The following is a 24,450-nucleotide window of genomic DNA, read 5'->3' on the forward strand; positions in this document are numbered from 1 at the left end:
TTCGTTACCATAGCACATAGCCGCAAAGGTAAGGAATGTGTTTTATTTATACTGTACATGTGCAGAGGGTCTCCGGAGCAGAAACGTTTTGGTTTTAGGTCCGGGGACCCCCTGCTTCCCGAGATACAGGCCCCTTTAGGGGGTGCCGGTATCCCTCTGCTTTGTTTACATGCCACGGTCACGTGATCGGGACTTTTAAATGCAGAGGGATACCGGCACCTCATAAAGGGGCCTGTATCTCGGGAAGCAAGGGGTCCCCGGACCTGAAACCAATGCAGTTCAGCTCCAGAGACCACCTTTACATCTACACTATGAATAAAAATGTATTTTAAATTATTTTTAATGTGCCGATGTTTGCGTAGAGAGAGCAGCGGTTCTCTCTCTGCTGCAAACACATCTCGCCAGGGGACGGCCTATAGTATCATTGATGTGCATATACAGTACTGTATGTGTATGTTAGGGGTTATAGGGGTTGTTGTTATACAGTATATACTGTATATACAGTAGAGGCAACGCTTATTCTAACATTTGCCTTAAACTAGCCGGGTTACATTCAGGGTATGTGCTGGGTATGTTCTGGGCTAGTTTGAGGCATGTTTAAGGCATTTCTGCATTGACTAACGACCCATAGGATTAACACAGCAGGGATCACTGGCATTCCAATTCAGTTTGAATGGGACTGCCAGGGACCCCCGCTGTTAATCGGATAGGCCATTAATCAATGCAAAAATTCTGGGGCTAGTTTAAGGAAATGTATTCAGAATGTACCTGGGTGTACCTGGGTCTTTTGGGGAATTGCCACTGGTTTTTGTTAGAATAATCGCTGCCTCTACTGTATACAGTATATACTGCATTACAATTCATGAATTTCTCTGCTTCAAAGACAACAGCTCGCAAATGCCCCCATGCGTTTTTACACGGCATTGCAGTATTGCAGCCAGCGGGAATAAAATGCTTAAATCACAGCCACAAAAATAACGCAATACACCCCGGGAGAAAACGACACAAAACCGCACATCACCGGGATATTCCGAAATTCGCGGAGCTAGCCAAGTTAGAATAAAGTTGGTCGCTACTGTATATACCTCAGGAAGCAGGCACATCTCTGATGTCACTAATCATGGACTTAGAGCATGTAGCCACTCCCATCCATACACATGGCACCTCAACAGGGTATGAGGGCAACCTCCATGATTTCTGCTGGCATTCCTGTAACTTACCAGGTTTTGCAGCAAGCATGAGAGATGACTGTAGACATTATTATGCATGGCTACATACTCCCCCTGGTGAATCCCCACCGTCCCGGCTGGGACCTAAATTTGGTGTACCTTTCTCCAGGAAACACTGCAAAAGGAACACATCAAAAGTCATAACAATGCTTTTCATAATTAGTTATATAACAGCGCTCACTGACCAGCAGGGGCACTCAAGATTTCTCACAGACCTCATTTGCTGTCTCCCTAATAGTAGTGACGAGGATCTGGCTTCTTCACTTCTCTGCCCGCCATGTCAGTCACTGTTACGCTATACTCCCGGGTCAAGCCACGCTCGTGTCTATACACCAACTTATGCATATAGATGCTGCGCCCAATACTCCAGACTTGCATTAACTGGGATATCCGTTCCTCTGCTTGGGGGCCCTTAATGGCACCTCCCTTGGTAACCATATAGTACTCGATATCTTCCGTGAGCCACCCATCCCGGCGGTCCTCTATCTCCTGCATGAGGGGTTCGGGAAAATTTGGGTATTCTAGCCCATGGGAATGTTTATATTTGGCTACAATGGCCCGTTCTGCTCGACAGGCCCTTTTCAGCTTAGCACTGCCCGCTCTCCCCGACAACACTCATGACAGGGGTTCATCGGGATCCACCAGATCATCCAACCCATCCGGACCCAGGGGTTCTATTAACCCTCGCCCAATTCTATACCACCTCTCCTGGATCTCCCTTAGGTGATCCTCCTCTGTAAACTCCCCTTTAGCCCACCAATGATCTACTACCCCATCCCAATCTATGATGAACCGGGTCCTATCAATCCAGGGCACATATACCTCAAACAAGGGGGCCCACCATCGGGTTTCCCTGACCTCCTCTAGCGATACCTCCTCTAACTCTCCCTCTTCTGGTACACCCCTGGAAGATATGCCGGACGTACACTCGGACGGTGCCTGATTGTCCGAACCCCTTTTCTGGCTCCCAATGGTAACACTAACATTACTGGGACAGTCGCTGGATACCGACACCTGCCGTGTAATCCTCCCTCCTCCCACTGACCCATCATCAGATGTCCCATAGTCCAGGCTCCAAGTCCGTTCATCGGAAGTGACCCGTGAATCCCCTGACATCCCTAAACTGGAGGATGACCCAAAAGTGAAAGTGAATGGGGCTGGGACTTTAACTAGGGCCTGGGGTCTAGCTAGGACTGGGGTTTGGGGATAGGGCCGCACCGTCGGTATCCGCGGGGCTAGGACCCACTCTCTCCGCTACCTGGTCCGGTTCCGCCGCAGGGACTCTCCGACTCTCCGGTCTCACCACTCCTCGATCGCTGCGTCGATCACCCGCTCCTCTTGGACTTGGGCGTCCGACCTCCACTGCTCGAGCGAAGAGGCGTGATCATCTCCCACTCTGCTCCACTCTGTCCACCGGAAGTGATGTCTGGACACGCACGTGTCCCGCTGCCATCTTGGGTTGGGTCCCCAAGTGGGACCTCTTCCTCCACCATGATATCCGGGAACGCCTTTTTCCGTCGTGGCGCCGCCTGGGCCTGGCTCTGTCCTTCCTCCGCCACCGCCACCTTGGGAGCCTGGGACAAGCATGGACTCTGCTTACCACTCCGGGGCTTTGGAGTGGACCTGCCGCCATCAGATCCGCTGGTCACCACGGCCTGGGACTTCGCCGCGGTATGGGCGACACTCGGCTCCGTTCCTCGCCGACACAGGTATGTGGCACTCTTTTAATAGTACTGCTGCTGTGGTATGCCGGCAGTCGGATCGTAACTGCAATAATGCTGAGGGACTCCTCGTCTGAGGACTCCAATTTTGCATTAGGCATTCCGCTTGGTGATTTGTGGCGCGGCCCCCTCTTATCACCGCGTCGGTGACCGGTTTTCTCTGACAGCTCTGTCTTGATGACCAGAGCTGGTCCCTGTTCTCCGGAACTCGTAGTCTCCCTCCAGAGCGCACCGGGAAGTTCCGCGGTTAACATAGCGACATCTTCCGCAGCCTCTACCGCCTGAACCGTCACAAATGTTGGCATGGGCCATAAGTATTTTAGGCCACACTGAGCGCATCGTGCAGTAGAGCTCACCGCTTCGCCCGGCAGTCGGCACTGTAGGCATAAACATGCCACGGTCTATACACCCTCTACTCGGAGGATCAGGAAGACTCCTGTAGCCGAGTAGGGATGAGTAGTTATCAGAGGCCCTTCTTCCTGTTTGAGGGCCATAGTCACTAATGGAGGTACTCGCACTAGTGGTCTGTACTGCTTGCTGGTTCCTCGAAACTGAAGGGCATGGGCTGGGTTGCAAACCCTTCCTCCAGCTTTCTCCATCCGCATCCGCCAAGACAGCAAACCACCCCCCCTGGTTGAAACTTGGTGGATGTCCCGTAGACTTGTAGGTTGGCTAAGCACAGGGGCGGAATTAGTCACAGTCCATGTGGGCGCGGCTCCAGCTTTCGCGCCATACCCCCAAACAGTGTGTGGTCTCTCCGTTGGCGCCACTCCTGGCCAACTTTCTGCAAATTGAGCATTTGCAATATTCTCTGCAACTGGCCCACGTGGTTTCCCAGGGACGCGGGACCCGCCATTTTGGATTGCACTGTCACAATCGGGTTCACTGTTGAGGTAGCGTTCGACTGTTTGTATGTTGAATGACAAGCAAGTCCATTATGTTCCTCCCATCTCACAATAATGTCCCCTTTGCTATCCTCAGGGTCAGTACCCCAAGTCCTAAGCAGGACATACACGGCACAATCACTGTTTTCACACCATTCCACAGCAGGCTCACAAAAGTCTCTTCTGTAGCTGGCTCCTCTTCCTCACACATCATAACATATTCGTTCTCTCCTTCGGCCTCCGTCAGCCATATTTGAGCTTCCGCACCGCGTGGATTCTCAATTCTGGCGGGCGCCATTCGGCTACTGTTTCTTGAATTATTGTACATGGAGCTCCACTCTGTGGGGCAGCTGCCACACCGATACAATAAAAATGCCTTGTGCACCACCCATGTACCTAATGTAGATCTGACTCGTGTTTGCACTACCTCAGGCTAGGCTCTCTCTTTCTGTATCTGCTGTATCTATTTCCTCCCAGTCTGTGCTCCCTGCGGTGAGTGGTCTGGAATGGACTAGAGTACTCTGGTTCGTCCATGCAATACTTTGGGGGTCTACCTGCTGTTGGTCAGTCTAGCGCAGACCCTCTCCAGGATTCCTGCTCTAAGTTACTAGTTTATCCCTTTAGACGTCATATCACTAGCACTACCTCAAGGTTTCGGTGACAGCTATAGCCCGGCTCCAGATCCAGCTAACTCCTGGCAGAATCCCAGGGCGTCCGTGCGGTCCGCGTCGCGTGCAGCTCCCCTAACTACCCCTGGCTCCCTTCCACGCAGCACAAAGTGGCAGCAGACACTCTCCCGTTCCTGGTGAGCCTAGCAAAAGCCTGTCCTGTTGACAGGTATCCAGGTATCTCAGCAGCGCCTCCAACTGTAACGGTTGTTCCCTCTGGTCTGATCCATCCAATCTCACAATGGCCCCTGTGGTCTATCCAGCCCTCATTACATGTTCGTGTCTGGTGGTGCACCTGTAGGCAACAGGACTCCTGAGTCTCCCGCATGATGGTATTCGGGGATGTCAATCCAGACAGGCAACTGAGGTAGTGTGTGCGAGTCCTACCTATATCATGTGCAGCGCCTCCACCTCATCAGGATTTATGCGTCCGCAGGTAGATGGTCCTGATGAGGAACTCCTTCTTGGTGATGAGGGCCCTGAAGAGTAATTGCAGACTCACACCATGGGGTTCTCGTTGAACAAGCCATCTTTATTGTGCGTGGTGATAAGGGCCAGCTGCCCCTCACAGTCATTGCTTCAGCTGCACATTGCTCCGCGCTCCCCTTTAAAAGGTACGCCCTCCCAATGGAGTGGGATCCCCTCTCCCTCACAGGGAGATCACCTCTGTGCCAGGTCCCTGGACACTGTTGGCCTTCTCTGGCTGGATATGGAATGGTGCCACTAGTTACTGCAGTAGTGGGCACCTTTGAACTTGCTGCTTCACCTTCACCTTGTAACATCAACCCGCAGCAACCACACTAACTTTAGGCAGTGCAGTGCCTTATATACCTCAGGAAGCAGGCACATCTCTGATGTCACTAATCATGGACTCAGAGCATGTAACCACTCCCATCCATACATTTGACACCTCACCAGGGGGTGAGGGCAAACCTCCATGATTACTGCTGGCATTCCTGTAACTTACCAGGTTTTGCTGCCAGCAGGAGAGATGACTATAGACATTGTTATGCATGGCTACACAGGAATCTTCCTTCCCAATAAAAAATACATATATTAACCCATTGGAAGTCATAGTGGCCATCAGGACATGCATTTTGCATTCTTTCTTAGCCACTAAGGTAACCACAGGGTTAATACAAACACCCTAACTAACCATTTACCCATTATATGTCATAGCTGTATACAGTAACTACTTTGGCATACAAAGTGTTAATCCCCCTCCCCCAAGTAACTTCCCCAGCATGCCTAACCTTCCTCCCTTTGGCACCTACACACCAATAACCCACTTATCCTACCAGAAGCCCCCATCAAATCTACCCCCTACAGTAATGGCAAATAGCCCTATTAGTCAAATATACCATGTAATTCCCTCACTTTTGCCTGAGCATGATTAGTTGTGTACCATGTGACTGGTCTTCTGTCATTATATAAGGTCTGGAATGATTCAGAAGACATGAGGAAGAGTAACATCCTGCTTGAAGAAATAAGATGAAAAGAGGAAAAACTCACCAGAAACTGCCCTTCAATCAACAGAAGATCCAGGTGTCCGTGGCACATTGAGGATCAACCGATGTCTATGCAGGATGTCAATGGATTGAACAAAGGCCACTGGCCTTGGATATAGCCCCTTTGTATCTAAATCCCTCTCCCACCTTAAACCTTTCTCATTAACTGCCCCACACCTCTGGAATGCCCTTGCCCTCAATATCCGACAAGCACCTGCTCTATCCACCTTTAAGACACAATTTAATAATAATAGTAGCATGTTTTTATATAGCGCTGCTAGTTAAAGGAAGCGCTTTTCAGAGACATTTTGCAGGCACAGGTCCCTGCCCCGTGGAGCTTACAATCTATGTTTTTGGTGCCTGAGGCACAGGGAGATAAAGTGACTTTCCCAAGGTCACAAGGAGCTGATACCGGGAATTGAACCAGGCTCCCCTGCTTCAAACTCTCAGTGCCAGTCAGTGTCTTTTACTCACTGAGCCACTCCCTCTAACACACGTGCCTAATGAAGCATATGAGTAGCTATGTGGCTAATACTATACACCTGATATATAAAGCTTGCCCCTTTTAAATTCACTTACAGTACCAGAATGCCCCCATGCTGTCTCTGTATGTTCTTCCTACCTACCAATTAGATTGTAAGCTCTTCGAGTAGGGACTTCTTTTCCTAAATGTTACTTTTACAGTATGTCTGAAGCACTTATTCCCATGATCTGTTATTTGTATTATTTGTTATTTATAAGATTGTCACGTGCATTACTACTGTGAAGCGCTATGTACATGTACATTGATGGCACTACAGTATATAAATAAAGACATACATAAATACATTTCTTTTCCTTGATGTTCAGATTTTGTTACTTTTATGTCATCAGCTGGGATTATTCATTAGTGCTTTTGTGGTTTTAAATTTTGAACTTTGCCATCGCGCTTGGATAATTTTTCAGGGTTTGCTGGGGGGGGGGGGGGGCAGGGGTGGATTCATTAGCCCTTCGGCTTGGCTCTTTCATTCATATGGGTGGGCATCGGCTCTTTATTATATTCATTTCCAGGTTCCCCTGAGGATGAGGAGAAAGGCCTGAGGGACAAGTACTACATTTATTTATTTATTTATTTAGGGTCACCATTAATTGCAAATACTGTATGGCTGTCTAGGCTCCTATTGATAGCTTCATTAGCCACAGTGACAATCAATGGATTAAAATTATTATTTTTTTAACTTGTATTTTCTTGGTTTTTACAAATTATAGTTGGGGGAAGGGGAAACGAAACGGGTACAGAAAACAGAAAAAGTTGGGAGGGGAATGGTAGATTTCAAAACAATCTCCATCTATTGTACTTACATTTATTGTTTATTATGAACACTGTAACGTTCTAGCTTAAATCTCATTGTGTCCACTTACATCTTCAATCAGGAGTCATTGCTCGCACAGATCCCAGTAAATCACCCACGGTTTCCATATCCTCAAAAACCTTTTATATCTGTTTAAACTGGTGAGTTTTACCATGGACATTATATAGTTTAGCTTATTTGTGACTGCTCTAATTGTTAGTGTTTCGTTTTGCTTCCAATGTGTAGCTATTACTGAATTAGCCGAAGATAGAATATGTATTATCAGTGTGACTGTGTACCTTTCTATATCCTCTACTGGTCTTAGAATTATTATTGTTTCTATATTCCATGGCTAATCTATACTCGTGATTCTCTTTATTAACTTCCTTATTTTCCCCCAAAATATGATTATCATGGGGTAGGCAAACCAGATATGTTTGAATGTGCCTGTTTGGCCACAGTTACTCCAACAAAGGGGGGAGGAGGTTGGAAAAATGATTGGAGTCAGGCTGGTGAATATTACCACCAGTGCAGGATTTTGAGGTACATTTCTCGGACTTCCGAGCGTATGGATGATCTAGCTAATTTATCACAGATATCTTCCCAATCCTCTATTTCTAGTGGACGACCTATATTGTTTTCCCAGTCTAATATGTTTTTATTTGTTTGTTCATTGGTTTGTGTGATCAAAGATCAATATAGTTGTGCAATTGTCCCCTTATGGTACTCTCTTGCTGAGTAGAGATTCTCGAATGTAGTTAATTGTCTGAATATATCTTGATTTTGTTGGATTGAGGAGACATGTCTCAGTTGGAAATATTGATATAAGTGCATATTTGGTATAATGAACTTCTCTGATTTCTTGGAACGTCTTGATTCTATCTGTTTTTAGAATATATTTAATTTTTCTTAGTCATTTTTCTCTCCAAGTTTTGTAAACCTTTGACTGAAGAGCTGGTAAGAACTCTGGGTTGGATGTAGTGGGCGTCAAAGGTGAGGGGATAGACAAAACAGATTTATCTCTACAAATGTGGTCCCATATATTTAGAGAATCTGAAATCACTGGCTGGGTCTTAATCTGCTCGGAACAAGACTATTTTTTTAACCACAAAAGTGTAACCATATTAGATGTCTGGGCCTGCGCTCTTTAAATGAATACACATGGTTTTATATCTTCTCCCATTAACCAATATATAAGTGGGCTTAGTCTAGCTTGTCATAAAAGAAGTGGGTGGGTATCGCACTGCCTGATGAGATGCTAAAGTGTTACTTGTGGACTGAAGGGAATGAGCAAAATTACACATACATAAAGAGAAAGAATCCCTGTAAACAAGCACTCTTCCACGACTAATTATAAATAAAGTATATTGTGATAATGAGGCAAACAAACACGAAACTAAAACCTGCTTAATGCTAATGTGCTAAATGTCCATTACATATGCACAATATGTGACGAATATAGTATTCTACAGAATTGTGCACCAGATCTAAATACGCAGTAGGTGATTAGATCTATAAGAGTCACAAACAGTTAGAGATATATCTAACACCCCTAGTGTCCCGGGGTATAAATGTAAAAACTACCCTTAGACAGTAAAGCATGCCATGGTAGATCCCATAGAGTGAGGAAAAGAAGGGATCCAGCGCTCCACGAATTTCTGAATAAGAAAGATTTATTGTGCCACACAACGTTTCGACCTTATGGTCTTTATCAAGTGACTTGGCAACCCATAGAGTGGAATAGCTGCATAGTAGTGCACCTTCAATTCCACTGTTCCCTTTGTGAGTGTAATCTGATATCCAGGAATCACTATGATTTTGTGAAGTGATTCTACACAAGTTTTACGTTTATACCCCAGGACACTAAGGGTGTTAGATATATCTCTAACTGATTGTGACTCTTTTACTGTAGATTTAATCACCTGCTGTGTATTTAGATCTGGTGCACAATTCTGTGGAATACTATATTCGTCACACATTTTGCATACAGTATGTAACGGACATTTAGCACATTAGAATCAAGCAGGTTTTAGTTTGGTGTTTGTTTGCCTCATTATCACAATACACTTTATTTATAATTAGTGGAGGAAGAGTGCTTGTTTACAGGGATTCTTTCTCTTTATGTATGTGTAAGCTTAGTCTAGCTACTTCATAATATTTTGTCAGGCCTGGTTGAGACATTCCCCCTAGTGTTGTTTTGTTAATACCATTTATTTTCTTTTTTCTAGGTTTTGTACCGTTCCATATGAACTTTGTTATTTCTTTCTCTAATTCTTTGATATCGTTTTGTGGAACTGTGACTGGTAGGACCTGGAATAAATACTGTACAACACCCTGAACAACAAGTTCATTTTTACAGAGGTTATTCTCCCCAACCATGATATTTGGTATCTGCTCCAGACCCTTAAATCTGTTTTCAGACCTTTAATAAATTCGGGTTAGTTTGTCTCAAAGAGTTCCTCTTATGTACCTGAGATAAACACCCCCAAATATTTTATCTTATCCAGTTTCCATTTAATAGGGAATCTTTTTTTTTCCATTTCTTGCTTAACTACTGTAGGGATATGCAAGCTTGAAGCTTCTGATTTAGTGTGGTGTATCTTGAAATTTGAGAGTTTGCAGAACTCTTTGACTGTGTCGAACAGAAACTGTAGCGATGTTTTAAGATTGATAAGTGAGAGCAGAACATGATCTGCGAACAGAGACACCTTATATTCTCTATGCCCATTATTACTCCTTTTATTTCAGAGTTTAGCCTTATTTTGGAATATAAGCCTTCAATACACAAGCAAACAACAAAGGGGTTAGAGGGCAGCCATGATGAGTTCCATTTGTTATTTGAAATGGTGCCTAAGTATAGCCTGATGTCCGCACCGTAGCTGTCGGATATGAGTACAATGCCATGTGATGGTGAGGAGGTGACCAGGCTCACTAAAAAAGGTTAAGCCCGTTTGGTTACCTCTGATCCATGTATTGGGGTTCAGGAGTGTCAGCTCTTGAGCCCAGTGATTGTCATGCATTGTGAACAATTATATAACAATAAAGAATTAATGTGTTTTTACTTTTCCAGGAGTGCCATCAAGTAGAGATTGCTGGGCCATGAATTTAAAGGGGGGTTTTGCAGAGAAAGTTTTTTGAGATTGTGCCTAGCTAGTCAGGGTCCAGTTACTGGACACCCCAAAAATGTATCCGGGAATCAGGTCTGCTTCCCGGATACATATAGGCACATTGCTCCGGCAAAATCTCCCCTTGAAAACACCAGCATGACTCACTGCTAGCATTCACTGCTTCAGCACAGACCAGAAAGGTGAATGGGGAATAGGGATGTGAGCTGTCCCTGGAACGGTTAAGGGGGATACCCAGTTAATACCCAGGTCACCCAGAACCGGTATAGGGGTTCTGGGGTGCTCCAACCATAGATAAGGTTGTGAGGAGTTTTAAAGACTTAGGGGATCATGCACTAAGCTCCGATAAGTCGTTTTTAGAATGCAAAGTGCTTTTAGAACGTGATGTTGCGCTGAACACGATTCACTAAGCAACGCAAAGAGGCACTTTGCGTTCTAAAAGTGACTTTTTTCTGGAAATTTTTCTAAGTCCAACATTGCTCGTTCATTACCCTGTTTGCATGAAATTCTGCCCTTATGCGGGATGCACTAAGCTACGCAACCTTAGCGTACGCGAAAGTTGCGTTCACGAAAACACGTCAGCTCAAGGTAGCCGCAATAAAAGCTGGAGTTAGAAAAATTTCTTACTTAACATTTTTGCAGACGCAACACCCATACAACAGGTCGGCGGGTGTCCCTGGCTGACCCTGCGGGGGTCCCCGAGGGAGGCCGGGGGTCACCCGGGTGTCCCCGGCTGACCCCACGGGAGTGCAGGGGTCCCTGCGGAAGTCTGGGGGTCCTCGTGGCTGTCCCGGGGTCCCTGTGTGAGTCCCGGGGTACCCGCGGGCCTGCGGTACCAATGCTGTGCCTCCAAAAATAATAAACAATATTTATAACTAAATACACCCCCCTAACACATACAATACAGTAATGGGCAAAATAACTATTATCCACATATGGATAGTAATGCATTTGCCCATGAAAAATACATAAAAATTACAATAAATACAGTAAATAGAGTAAATACATATTACACTTACCTTTTCCAGGCACCCACGATGAAGGCCGTTTTCATCCTCATCTTCATCCTGCCCATGTTCCTCCGGTGCTGCAAAACATACTGTACACAAGAATAAAAATAGCCCCTAACCTCTTAATCACAGTAGCGGTCATTAACCGCTACAGTCATTAAGGGGTTAACCTACCCTCACCCACTAACCTAGGCGGGAGGCCTACCCACATACCCTTGGGGCCAATACCCCCTTTCCCCACCCCCAGTACCCATAAGAAAAACAATACACAGCCCCACAATAAACATTATTATTTTTATTCTATACATAACCCACCCCCTGTGCCCCCCCATAAATATATGATTTATTATTTTACATACAGGGTTAATACTCCACGTCCACGGGAGTCCCTGATGGGCCTGACGGGTCACCTCACAGACCTCACAGTAGCCCAGCACCATGTTTCAAACAGGGTCTGGAGGCCTAAGGGTGGTCCCCGCCAGGCGCCTTGGTCCACCAGGTGGTCTCAGAGGGTCACCGTGGGCCACAATGGGGTCTCCGCGGGTCACCGTGGGCCACAATGGGGTCTCCATGGGTAGGCCCATAGCTGTCTGGGTGGCCCCGGGTCAGACCCACAAGTGTCTGAGGGGCTTCGGGTGGTTCCCACCGGGGTCTGTGGACCCATGGGTGGTCCCTACGAGTCCGCGGTGCCCCCAGGTGGGGCCACTGGTCCTTCCCCGCAGGTATCTCCCGTGGACCCCTCAAGCCTGCTACCCATGGAAAGCCCGAGGAGACCTCAGGTGCTCTCCAGAGGTCTCCCGCAGACCAAAAGGAACCAACCCTGTATGTAAAAAAAATAAACCTGACCATTACATTCAATACATCAATCCCCCCCCCAACACATACAGTACAATAATGTGCAAAATAACTATTATCCAGATATGGATAATATATTATTTGCCCATTATGAAACACATAACACATGCATAAATCAAAACATGAATTCTTTATCTTAAAATCACCACATTGCATGTTACAATTAATCCAGCAGCACTTTTAAAAATAAACCAACAAACCAGCATCTACTCAAATGTATATCAAATGTCACACAATTGCATTGAGTGTGTACATGATGCAATTAATCTGTGCATCTTGTAACACCATGCAAAATATATGTAAAAATAAAATACACTGGAGACCCACCCCCAGAGTGAGACGGATGGCAGCTTAAGCCTTGAGCTCCATCCCTCATCCCCAACAATACAATCATAAAGCAAGCAAAACGAACCTTTATCACCCCTAACTACTTTCACAATACCATTAAAACATTAGAGATGGCACCGATGCAGGCAAAAAAGAAAAAAGAAGGAGATCTCCGCAAATTTCTGGGCCGAACAAGCTCACGGAGCGTAGCAGCAACATTGGCGCCGGATTCAAATGCAGGATCTGAGTCAGAACGAGATGAAGACACAGCGGAGGGACCAGAGCAATTACCTGTTCGCCGCTGTGATTTTGAGAGGTTGTATAGAGACATGAAAGCCCTTATACACCTGGAAATGCAGCACTTAAAAAAGGAGGTGCAGGGGCTCGGTGAGCGCACCGGAGCCCTGGAAGAGAAATTCAGCACAAATACAAAACTGATTAAAAAAGCTGACAAACGATCCACATACTTACAGGCACAAATTTCGGAATTGGCTGACAGACAGGAAGATGCGGAGAACAGGGACCGCAGGAATAACATTAGGGTAAGGGGGATCCCTGAAACCGTCACCGATGTGGAGGATGTAATGGATCGCTGCCATCGTGCCCTAAGGAGCAAACCAGCAGCAACAGAACAGCCGAGAGATTTAATAGCCCGGCTGCAACATTATCGCACCAGAGATGCTATCCTGCAGAAAGCCAGAGTGGCAGATGCCTGCAGATTCGAAAAGATCACAATGCAACTCTTCCAAGATCTCTCACCGCTTACCCTGGCCAGGAGAAGGAAACTCCAGCCCATCACCTGCACACTGAGGGACAGAGCCATCAGATATAGGTGGACCTTTCCGTTTGGCCTGCTGGTCATCTGCAACGGAAGGGCCATCTCCATGAAGGAGATAGAAGAGGGAGCTGAGTTCCTACAAAAACTAGGGATCAAGGAGAACTCACCCGCGAGCCCTAGAGGTGAAAAGCCCAGAGAAACGGAGTGGCAAGTGGTGGGGGCTGTGGGCGAAAGCCGGGAAGCTCTCACATGAGCTCGCTTAAAGACTCGTACCTTGACGTTATCTCATGGTTAGAAGCTAGTTAATAAAGTTATATGTTGCTCCTGAACTGTCTCCCCCCTTGATTGACCCCGAGTGTGACGAACGAGGAGCTGGCTGCTTCCGTAGATATAGCCGGACTCAGCACTATACGTAATGGGACCCTGCAACCCTCCAAGGCATTCCTGCAAGAAACACCAACTAAAAAGTGGAAAATCGTACCTGCATACATCATGGCGGCGGGCGGTGGAACGCAAGCTGCCCATCATGGCGGAGGAGCTCGATGGAGTCCACGAGGCGGCTTCACGGAAGTGCTGTAAGTTTCGGCGGGAGAGCTAGGAGAGTGGCGACCTTCCTCGCGGGCTTCAGATGAGAAAATGGCATCCCCGGAACAGCGTCACCGGAAGTATGCCGGGCGCCATCTTGGAGGAGGCAAAAGGGAGATTACCGCTGACGTCATCTCGGAGCGCCGAACATCATCCAGTCTCGCGAGAAGAGACTTTGACCCATAAACCGGGTAAGGAAGAGGATAAGGCACCAGGGATGCAGCAAAGGGACAACTCTCTACCTGATGGCGGAGGGGGAAGAAGAGAAGGCATGGACAACATCCTACAGCGATCCGGGAGGAGGGCCCACGATTCACCACACCACCACGTTGCAAGCAAGCAAGGCCCATCATGAAAGTAGCGGAGCTGCGGAGATAATAAACACTGTCCCCAGTCAAATGTAGCTGTGTGCCCATTCATTCCCCTAGGGGCTAATCCCACCACCTAAAGACACAATACCAAATTGGGGGTGTTGGGAGGGTCATAAAGCCACACTAACTTATTAAAGTGGCAGTCCCCCTTGAAATACAAAAAAAATAAAAAATAATAATAAAAAATAAAAAATAAAAATATAGAGAAAAGAATAATAAAAAAAAAAAATAGAGGGGGATAAAAACAAATATATAAAGAAAAGACTTGGGACCGAGAGGGGGGAGGGAGAAAAAGTTGCAGTATCTCAGTTAAACTGCCAAAAGAAGGGTTCTGTTTTTCTGTTTGTTCATTTATCTATGTTATCTATAATGAAGATGAATCACATAATGTTGTCGGGGGAGGGTGGAGTGCCCTCCAGTCTCAACAAGGGCATGAGCCTCCACATGGGCGCGGGGGGTAACTCCGTCCGGTGGCCCATGAAAGTCCTCACTGAACCAGCAACGAGGAGCGGTAGAGGGGGATGGAGGTCCATCCCGGACTACGCTCGTGCTGTACGTTTAGGAGAGGCAGAGAAGGCACTTGGGGGGGACTGGTCCCGCCCTATTGCCGGATGTGCTAATTTTGTGTTTTTATGTTTTGTTACATGTGTTTATCTGTTCCCACAGTGTACTTTCCCTTGTTCTTCTCGGCTGCAGTCTGAATCCTCGGAAAGAAATAGAAGATTCTCGAAGCTGACACCATGGGCTCAGACGATTGATTACAAACGAGTAAAGGTTTGGAAATACACTCATGAGTAAAGAGATCACTATTATATCACACAATGTGAAAGGCTTTAACAGTCCAGGGAAGCGCAGGCTAGCTATGGCGGACTACAAGAAAACAGACCCTGACATAATTCTATTACAAGAAACACACTTTTCGAAATCCAGTTCCCCGAAATATATTGACTATAGGTTTAGGAATTGGTTCTCAGCTTCATCCAAAAAAAAAAAAGAGGAGTAGAGATTCTAATACATAACCGTTTGCCCTTTGCGATTAAGACCATTAAAAAAGACAACAACGGCCGATTTCTGATTATAAGCGGTGAAATAAGAGGTCAGTCGATCACATTGGCAAATGTTTATGTTCCAAGTGAAGGCACAGAGGCTTTCCTGGAAAGGTTCTTCTCCATCCTCCAGAGGATGGCACAGGGATGCGTGATACTAGGGGGCGACTTTAATCAGACGCTCGATCCAGTAATGGATAGATGCACCACGAGCGGTAAAGCTAACTCAAAGATCAGACAAACCTGGAATAGAGGGCTGAGAACTAATAATCTGTTGGATATATGGCGGGAACAGCACCGCTAGGACAAAGGATTTACATTTTACTCCCACCCGCATGACAGATATAGTAGGATAGACTACCTCTTTGTATCCAGTAGAATGGTTTCACAGATCTCCCACTCGGGCATCCATAATATTTCGTGGTCAGATAATGCGCCGATAGACCTGCGGTGCTCCGATTTTATTCTGGACAGACCAGGAGCGAACTGGAAACTTAACGAAGTTTTACTAAAAATCCCCGAAATTGCACAAAATGTGGGAGATAGAATCAGGGAATATTTTCAGGAGAACATGGGAAGTGTGACTTCGCAGGCTACCCTATGGGAAGCCCATAAGGCGACTCTGAGAGGAGAGCTCATAAGGATTGCAAGCAGGCGAAAGAGGGAGAAGGACAAAAAAATCAATCAGTTACAGAAGGAATTGGCAGTCCTCTCAGCTCGACATAAAAATAACAAAGATGCAATGACCCTTAAGGAGTTGCTAGACACCAAAACCAAACTTAATATCTTGCTGACCTCGAGTGCTGAAAAGGAGCTGACATGGTCTAAGCGGAAATTTTTTGAGAAAGCAAACAGGCCAGATACCCTACTTGCCAACAAATTACGAGACAAAAACCACGTCTCCCAAATTCAGATAATTCGAACAGAGCAGGGGGATCTGACCTCTGACCCCCAAAAAATAGTTAATGAATTTAAAACATATTATGAAACCCTATACGATGGGGCGAAGGTGGCACACACGCCAACCACAAAAGCATGACTAAAGACGTTCTTAACAGAGGCTCAGTTGCCTAAAGTGACCAGAGAGGAGAGGGACGCACTACAGGCAGACTTTACTATCGAGGAACTCCTAGAGGTAATGAAGTCATTAAAAGCAGCCAAGGCCCCAGGCCCAGATGGCTTTTCCAATCTCTATTATAAGAAATTTCACAAAATATTAGCTCCTCATCTACTAAAACTGTGTAATTCTTTCCTGGATGGTGCCCCCATCCCGAGCTCGATGCTCCAGGCGTCTATCTCAGTAATCCACAAACAAGGAAAAGACCCAGCGGACTGTAAAAGTTATAGGCCCATCTCTTTAATAAACTCTGATACAAAAATCTTTTCCAAACTTTTAGCTAACCGCCTTAACCAGGTGTTGTCCAAGTTGGTCCATCCTGATCAAGTAGGGTTCATATGTGGTCGACAAGCAGCTGATAACACCAGACGGATTATAGATTTGATTGATTTGGAGCAAAAAAAACATATCCCGTCTATGGTGCTTAGTCTAGATGCAGAAAAAGCGTTCGACAGAATTGATTGGCCCTACTTGAGGGAGACGCTGGGAGCGTTCGGCTTGGGTGGGAGAATGATAGAGGCAATTCTCGCTCTGTATCGGGGACTGACGGCGAAGGTCAGGCACCAGGGCTTCCCCTCAGATGAATTCCTGATTAAGAGCGGCACCAGGCAAGGCTGTCCTCTGTCACCCCTTCTCTTTGCGCTATGCATCGAACCCCTAGCGGCGCACATCCGCCTCAGCCCGAATATAGCAGGAATCCAAATTAGTGACCAGCCACATAAGGTGGCCCTGTACGCTGATGACGTGATACTCACGTTATCACAGCCCCTCACCTCTCTGCCGAACGTCTTTCAATTGCTAGGGGAATTTAATGCGATATCTGGGTTCAAAATTAACCAGGCAAAATCAGAAGCCCTAAATATCAACTTACCTAAGGCCACCGAGAAACTGATTACGGTGAACTTTGAATTCAAATGGCAAACCTGCTCCATAAAATATTTAGGGATAAATATCACGAAGCAATCAGGCACCCTTTATAAGGCAAATTACCCCAGACTAATACGGACACTGAAGGAAGATCTACGGAAATGGGCAGGGTACAACATATCCTGGATTGGCAAGATTCAGTCTCTAAAAATGAATCTCCTTCCCAGAATTCTGTACCTATTTCAGACTCTTCCGGTCCCTATAATCAGGGAAGAGATCCTTCGGTTACAGTCCGCAATGGTGAAGTTTGTCTGGGGTAATAAACCCCCCCGCATCAAAACTAGCACACTAATTCGGCCCACAACAAGAGGAGGATTAGCGGTACCTTGCCTGTTATAATACTTCATAGCGGCCCAATTGACCCAAATTATCCAGTGGCACACCCACCCTAGTCGGAGGCGATGGGTGGAACTGGAGGCGGCCTTCTGTACCCCGGTGGCATTGCAGGACCTGATCTGGCTCCCAAATAAGGTTCGCAAGGACTTCAAACACCCGCTCCCCGCGATTTTCAGCTCTTTGGCAGTATGGGACAAAAGCAAATATAAGCACATCTTAATGAGACAACACTCCTTGATGACCCCAATTTTGGGAAACCCTGATTTCGCTCCGGGCCTGCAGAAGAAAGATTTTATTATATGGACACAGAAGGGCTACACTCGCCTTTTACACCTGGAGGGTAGAATATCTATCAAACCGTTTGAGCAAATTAAGTCTGAAAAATCAGTTCCAAATTCTGAATTTTTTAGATACCTCCAGCTAAGAGCTTTCTATGATAAATTTCCCATTCGAGCTCAACGCACTAATTTTGAACAGCTCTGTTCTACTGGAACAGGAACCAAGGGACTTATCTCTACAATGTACAAAGCGGTAGTCTGTCCGACTCCTGACGCCGACGTGACACTAAAATATAAGAATAGATGGGAAAGAGATCTGGGGGACACACTAGAGGACGAGGACTGGGACTATATTGTCTTGGCGGCAGCTAAGAGCTCAATCTGCACGACATTGAAGGAGAACGCGTATAAGGTCCTGATGAGGTGGTATTTGACTCCATTACGATTATCAAAGTTTGTCAGGGGCTACCCTCCATTGTGCCCTAAACAATGTGGGGAGCAGGCAGACTTGCTGCACATGCTGTGGGGTTGCACCAAGATACTCCCAATCTGGGAAGATATCAGAAATTGGCTCCAGAGAATTCTCGATTGCGCGATACCTTTAGACCCCTGGTTGTTTCTGCTGGCCAGACGCACCCCGGGGTTAAACAGGTTGGAGCACAAATTAATTGCAAATTTTGCAACTGCCCTGAGGTGCGAAATTGCAGCATTGTGGAAGCAGCCCGAACTACCAAATATCCCAAAAATCAGAAATAGAATTTGGCATGTTTGCCGGATGGAACAGTTAACAAGTCTGGTTAACGACACCGGCACAAATTTTCTAAAAGTCTGGGCTACATGGTTAGCCCTGAACGATATCCCAGGGGTCAATGCCTCCAATATACTGCTTTAATAGCTCTAGACGTGTTCTCCTTGGATGAGTGTGGCTGACGGAGAGACATAGAATACAGACAGCAGAGTGGGACAATTAAATTCGGTAGTAGAGTGAGTGAGCCGGGTTAATTATACACATCCGCGGACGTACGCAAACATTAAGATAGAAGCTAGCCCGAGATCTGACGGACCAGAAGTCGCCAAACAGAGCCCAGAGGATTCGGAGCCTTTCTGGGGCAGCAATCTCCAAAATGAGCCTAAATGATTCGGAGCCTTTCTGTGGCAGCCTTACACCCCCCCCCCCTCTCCCCTCTCTCCCTCCCTACTTCTTCCCTGATGTATTCTGGTTGTGAGTCTGGTTGGTCTGTGCATATCCCCGGTATGTCTTTTGTAAGTCCAAATACAAAATGAGTTGACATGTGTACTGTTAGATATGACAATGGGTTGGTAGATTATGTGATGATTGTACCATAAACTCAATAAAAACTTTTTTGGTTGAAAAAATAAAATACACTATATACAATATCCCCTAACCACCAATGCCATCATCAAAATCAAATAGAAACTAAGCAACATAAATACATTTACATCAATCAATTAATCAATTTCCTAAACCAATTACAATACAATCCAAATCAATTATACAATTCCCTGTTAAATTCCTAAAGCCAAACCATTGCCAAAATAATTCTAATTGAAAGTAACCACCATCATTTCAATCTAACTACTAGAAATAAGCCATTAAAAAAAACCTGTAACTAAATACAAATTACATTATTCACAGCAATGTATAAATAAAGCTACTAAATATATTAGACAGACACATAAACATTAGCAAAACAATCAATTATTATCCCTGTGTGTCTATCCATATAGATTGATATACATAACATACAGGGGCAATAATAGAGCATAAAAAACAATGCATTTACATCCAAAAATCACATAGAATACACCCATTCAGTGTCCGTGAATGTATGTATATCCATAGGGACATAGATCAATTCAGGGGCATTAAATGGGAATGAAAAAATAAAACACATGAATAAAAAATCAAAAAAACCTGTAAAAGTAAAAATAATAAACTTTTCTTTTGTTTACTTACCATTAGATGCCCACTCAACGAAATCCAGGCGACCCGGAAGCACTGGAACCAATCCAAAGGTAACCATAAAATAATAAACCCTTACAATCCACAACGGATGTAATCCTTTACGTCAGTCTTGGGGTTTGAGGAAAGTATACAATGTTTATTTTATTAAACAGTGTATTTTAAATATATATATTATTTTGCATGGTATAATGAGCTGGGTCTTTCCAGACTGATTTTCTGGGTGAGTCACTGGGCTACCATCTTAGTGCCAATGTGTCTACCCAATGGTTACATGAATCCAGGGGGAGCATACGGGAGAAAAAAGCAAGAAAATCTAAGTGCAGTATGAATAAACAATGAGCAGTGTGTCTTCAAAATCTTGGCTCCTGTAGAGTGTCTACTTACGTAAGTAGACACTCTATAGGAGCCATGATTTTGAAGACACATTGTTCATTGTTTATTCATACTGCACTTAGATTTTTTGCTTTTTTCTCCCGTATGCTCCCCCTGGATTCCATGTTTCCATTGCAACATTTGGGATGAGTGAAGACTATCCCTTCTAGAGGGTTTGAGCAGGGGGTGAAATTTTATCATTCTTGTGTTATTTTTATCACCTTATTCTCACATGTGTGTTATTGGACATTTATATTGCATTACACTTATTATATGTAAGGATTATTGATTTTCACTATATTTACAGTGACCACCTTTTAGTTGTTTTTGCGCCTATATATCACTTTACTATCAATGTGTCTACCCAGACATCGGACATGAAAGCCACAGAGTATGCCAGAGGTGTGAAGAACATTTGAGCAGGAGGTTTAAAATTATGTACCCACGTCTGGGAACGAATGAAAGTCCTCGGGACTATCATTTGCCTCCCCAAACTGTGAGGAGACTAAACCAGCAGGTGGCTTCTGCATACCAAGTGGCAGAGGGGTTAATCATGCGCATGCCCTTGGCTGATTCAGAAGATCTGCTTGCCCGGCTTCAGAAGACTGGCAGCGCTCTGATTGGCTGGTAGGAAAGTTCCCACTCTGGATTGGCTGTAATTTTTCATGAATGAACTCAGAAATACTATAAGAAACCCTTAGCCAATCTGGACATCAGATTCTAAGCGCCAGAACAGCAGCGACAAATTTGAATGTACCAAAAGATGCTCTCAGAGAAATAGCAGTGAGACGGCCTCAGAAATTTCAAGTCAAAATATTTTCAAAGTCCAGCTTTTTGGGACCATGTTCTCAAAAAGGAACGTAGCGGTCGCGGCTGGGATTGTAAGCCAAAGTTAGTACCAGGACGTTTGGAGCTAACTTCTGGTGAACTGCTTGCAGGACCTCCGCAGAAAAGAGAGCTGTGGTGTCAGGAACTTCATTCTGATTTGAGCTCCAGGACATTTCAGGTTAAGTCCTGGTCAACAAAAGTCTTTGATTTTTCATTAATTTAAACTAGGAAAGTCTAGTTTTGTAGCCCAGACCCCCAATAAGTGTGTCTTTCTCATGTATTTTGTGTTCGATGGTGTGTATGCCTTTTCATGCAAATAAATTTACAATTTATTTCACTTATCTTGTTTTGCTAAATGCATGATCCCGGTAAAATGTGTAAATGCCTGGTCTCCCGTGACATGCCTGTACTCCTTTAATAAAGCTGTTGTGTATTCCCATTTTAGTCATTACCTGAAACATAAATCTATTCGCGTATACTGATCGTGAGGGGCTGAGTAATATGAGTAGCTTCTAGATGTAGGATTCATCATCCTCCATGTGTCTATCAAAGCCTTATGAATAAGATTTTCTTTTTTCAAATCCATGGAGCTTTTTGACCTCATTAAAGTTCTTTGTTGGGGGATCTTGCCTTATCTCTTGCTATACTATCTAAAATATATTTATACTCCTTCCAATTATTAAGTATTTTCCTATATTGCGTGATGGTATGAAAAGCCTCATTTAAAAAAAACGTTTTCTAGTCTTCATTTGGGCTTATAGGTTTGCTATAGTTAGATCTACTGTCCCAAATTTACCTTAAATAATAATCATCCTTCCTGACTTGCCTCTTCTATTCTTTTCTAGTGAAAAGGGTACTGCTGTTCTGAATACAACAGCTACAGTACTACCACTTTTTTATTTTGTGCTGGTGAGTGGTACAGATGCAGCGGCCGTTATCCGATCCTTTTATGGGTTGCATTCCTTTGCACACCCCGTGTTGGTTCGAGATTTCATAAAATTTCCTGCGATAAGAAGTGAATTTACTAGTGTTTTGATCAAGTGCAGAAATTAGCATTTTAACATTTTTGTCTGCAATACCATCGAGAAACTCAAGTGAGCGATTGAGAGTTATTGTCTTAAAAAATCTAATTGCAATTCAACCTGTCTTTTATTCCCGTACAGTACTTCAAGTGTGTGTGTAATTGTAATTTGAAGATTAAAAATATGAGCTCCTACTGTGAACAGTACAGTACATGGGAAAGAAGTTATTTCTGAGGCTCCTTAGCTTTTAGCCATACACAAATTCTCTATCTGTAGAAGATTTAAAATATGAACACACACAGCAAAAAGTGTTTTTAATGAATTAAATGCTTTATTTGTACAGGATAATAAACTTAAAATGAATAATACAAAAATACAACTTCGTTCTCCTTCTGAATGTAAAATATATAATCCGCACATGCGTTTATGTTAAATTGGAACCTTGTTGAAAGGCATATGCGTGTCATCACATTTCTGCCCATGCGTATATGTCAAATTGTCAATTGTATCTGTTGTACAGTGTCATGGTAACTTTATGACAAGCTATAATATACACCAAAATACCTGGGTTGAACTGAACATGACTAGATATGATAAAATATAATTTATTCCTTGAAAAAGGTGAACACGCGAGATATACAAATAACAGACAAAATATGCACTTACTTAGAATTGGAATGACGAAATAATCAGAAATCTTGATTAGCAGTTCATGCAGCAATCTCAGAATGACACAAAGACAATGAGTATAGGCTGAGCCTCATTTATATACCATCTCAGGCCTATCTTTTAACCCTGGGGCGCCTAGCTGGCTAGTGGAGTCCTTTGAAGTAGAATCTCCCTTATCTGCAAGTGTGTACTATGACACTTACAGACCACTAAGGCCCTTTGTTCTTCGCCCTAGTGTATACAATCAGAGCGGTCAACCTTTGATCAGAGGGCTTATGCTAAACCATCTGTCTGCCCTCCTGACCTATTAACATAGCAGATGGGCTCTGCGTTCTCATACCAGACCCAAAATACCATTCACAGCTTAATATCTTCACATATTAATATAATCGGTTCCGTTGGGCCCAGTGGGCTGATACTTGCCAGCTTTTCTTGTCGGAACTGTATCTCCATTGTGGCCAAGTCTCAGCCCTCTACGACCCCCAGAACCAGAGAAACACAAATGCAGGTAAAAACACTTTTAAAATACAGGATTATTCCCTTTAAAAATGAATCTCTGCCTTTCACTCTTTCCCATTGAAATCAACGGGTTCCGCCGCCATAGGCTTTTAATGGCGCGGCTCCGCCGTTGAAGTCAATGGGGTTCCCTACCATAGACTTTCAATGGGGAGACGCCGCCATTGAAGTCTATGGAAAAAGACAAAAATCTTTACATTTGCCTGGTTGTTCGGAGAGGGCTGGGAATGGCCATGCATTCATGCCGGAACCTTGGCTACATGCCACCCAAATCCCAGCCATCTGGTCCTTCCAGAACCGGAGATATGGACTTACCCTTTTCACAATTTCGGACTTAACCCGTTTCACGTCACGCGTTTTTTTCCCCCATTGGAATCAATGGCCGGCGCCGCCATAGACAATGCATAGGCGCATGCCGCCATTGGATTCAATGGGACCTCCGCTCCGCCATTAAAGTCAATGGCCCGACCCTCTTTCTCCGCTCGACCCTTTACGGGGGTCCCTCATTCCAGGACCTGATAGGGGTCGTGTGGGGGGGGGGGGCTCCTAGGGGCTAGGGGCAAAAATAATTTTCCCAGGTGCCCTAGAACCTAAGATTCCCACGCACTTGTCGTTGAACTTGAACCAAGTGATAAAGCTCTTTTCAAAGACATTGTATCCGCTCTTGCGGTCTGCGTTTTAGATGGCTGCCAATCTGTTCCTGGAGGCCGGCGTCGAGGAATCCCCATTGAAGTCAATGGCCCCATTGACTTACAATGGGAAACCGCCGCTCTCCATCTCGGACGCCACTTGCTGGTCGTCGCTGGAAAACAGGTCCAAAACCGCTACTTCTGCCATTGTAATGCATGGAGCCTCAATGGCGACTTATGGAAGGCTGCAAACTGGAGCCTGAAAAGGCGGGAAAAGGGAACAAAGGGCTATAATCACTGAATTAAAATTAACCCCTTCCCTCCCGCATCA

This window comes from Ascaphus truei, chromosome 1, assembly GCF_040206685.1.
Source record: "Ascaphus truei isolate aAscTru1 chromosome 1, aAscTru1.hap1, whole genome shotgun sequence".
Classification (NCBI taxonomy): Eukaryota; Metazoa; Chordata; class Amphibia; order Anura; family Ascaphidae; genus Ascaphus; species Ascaphus truei.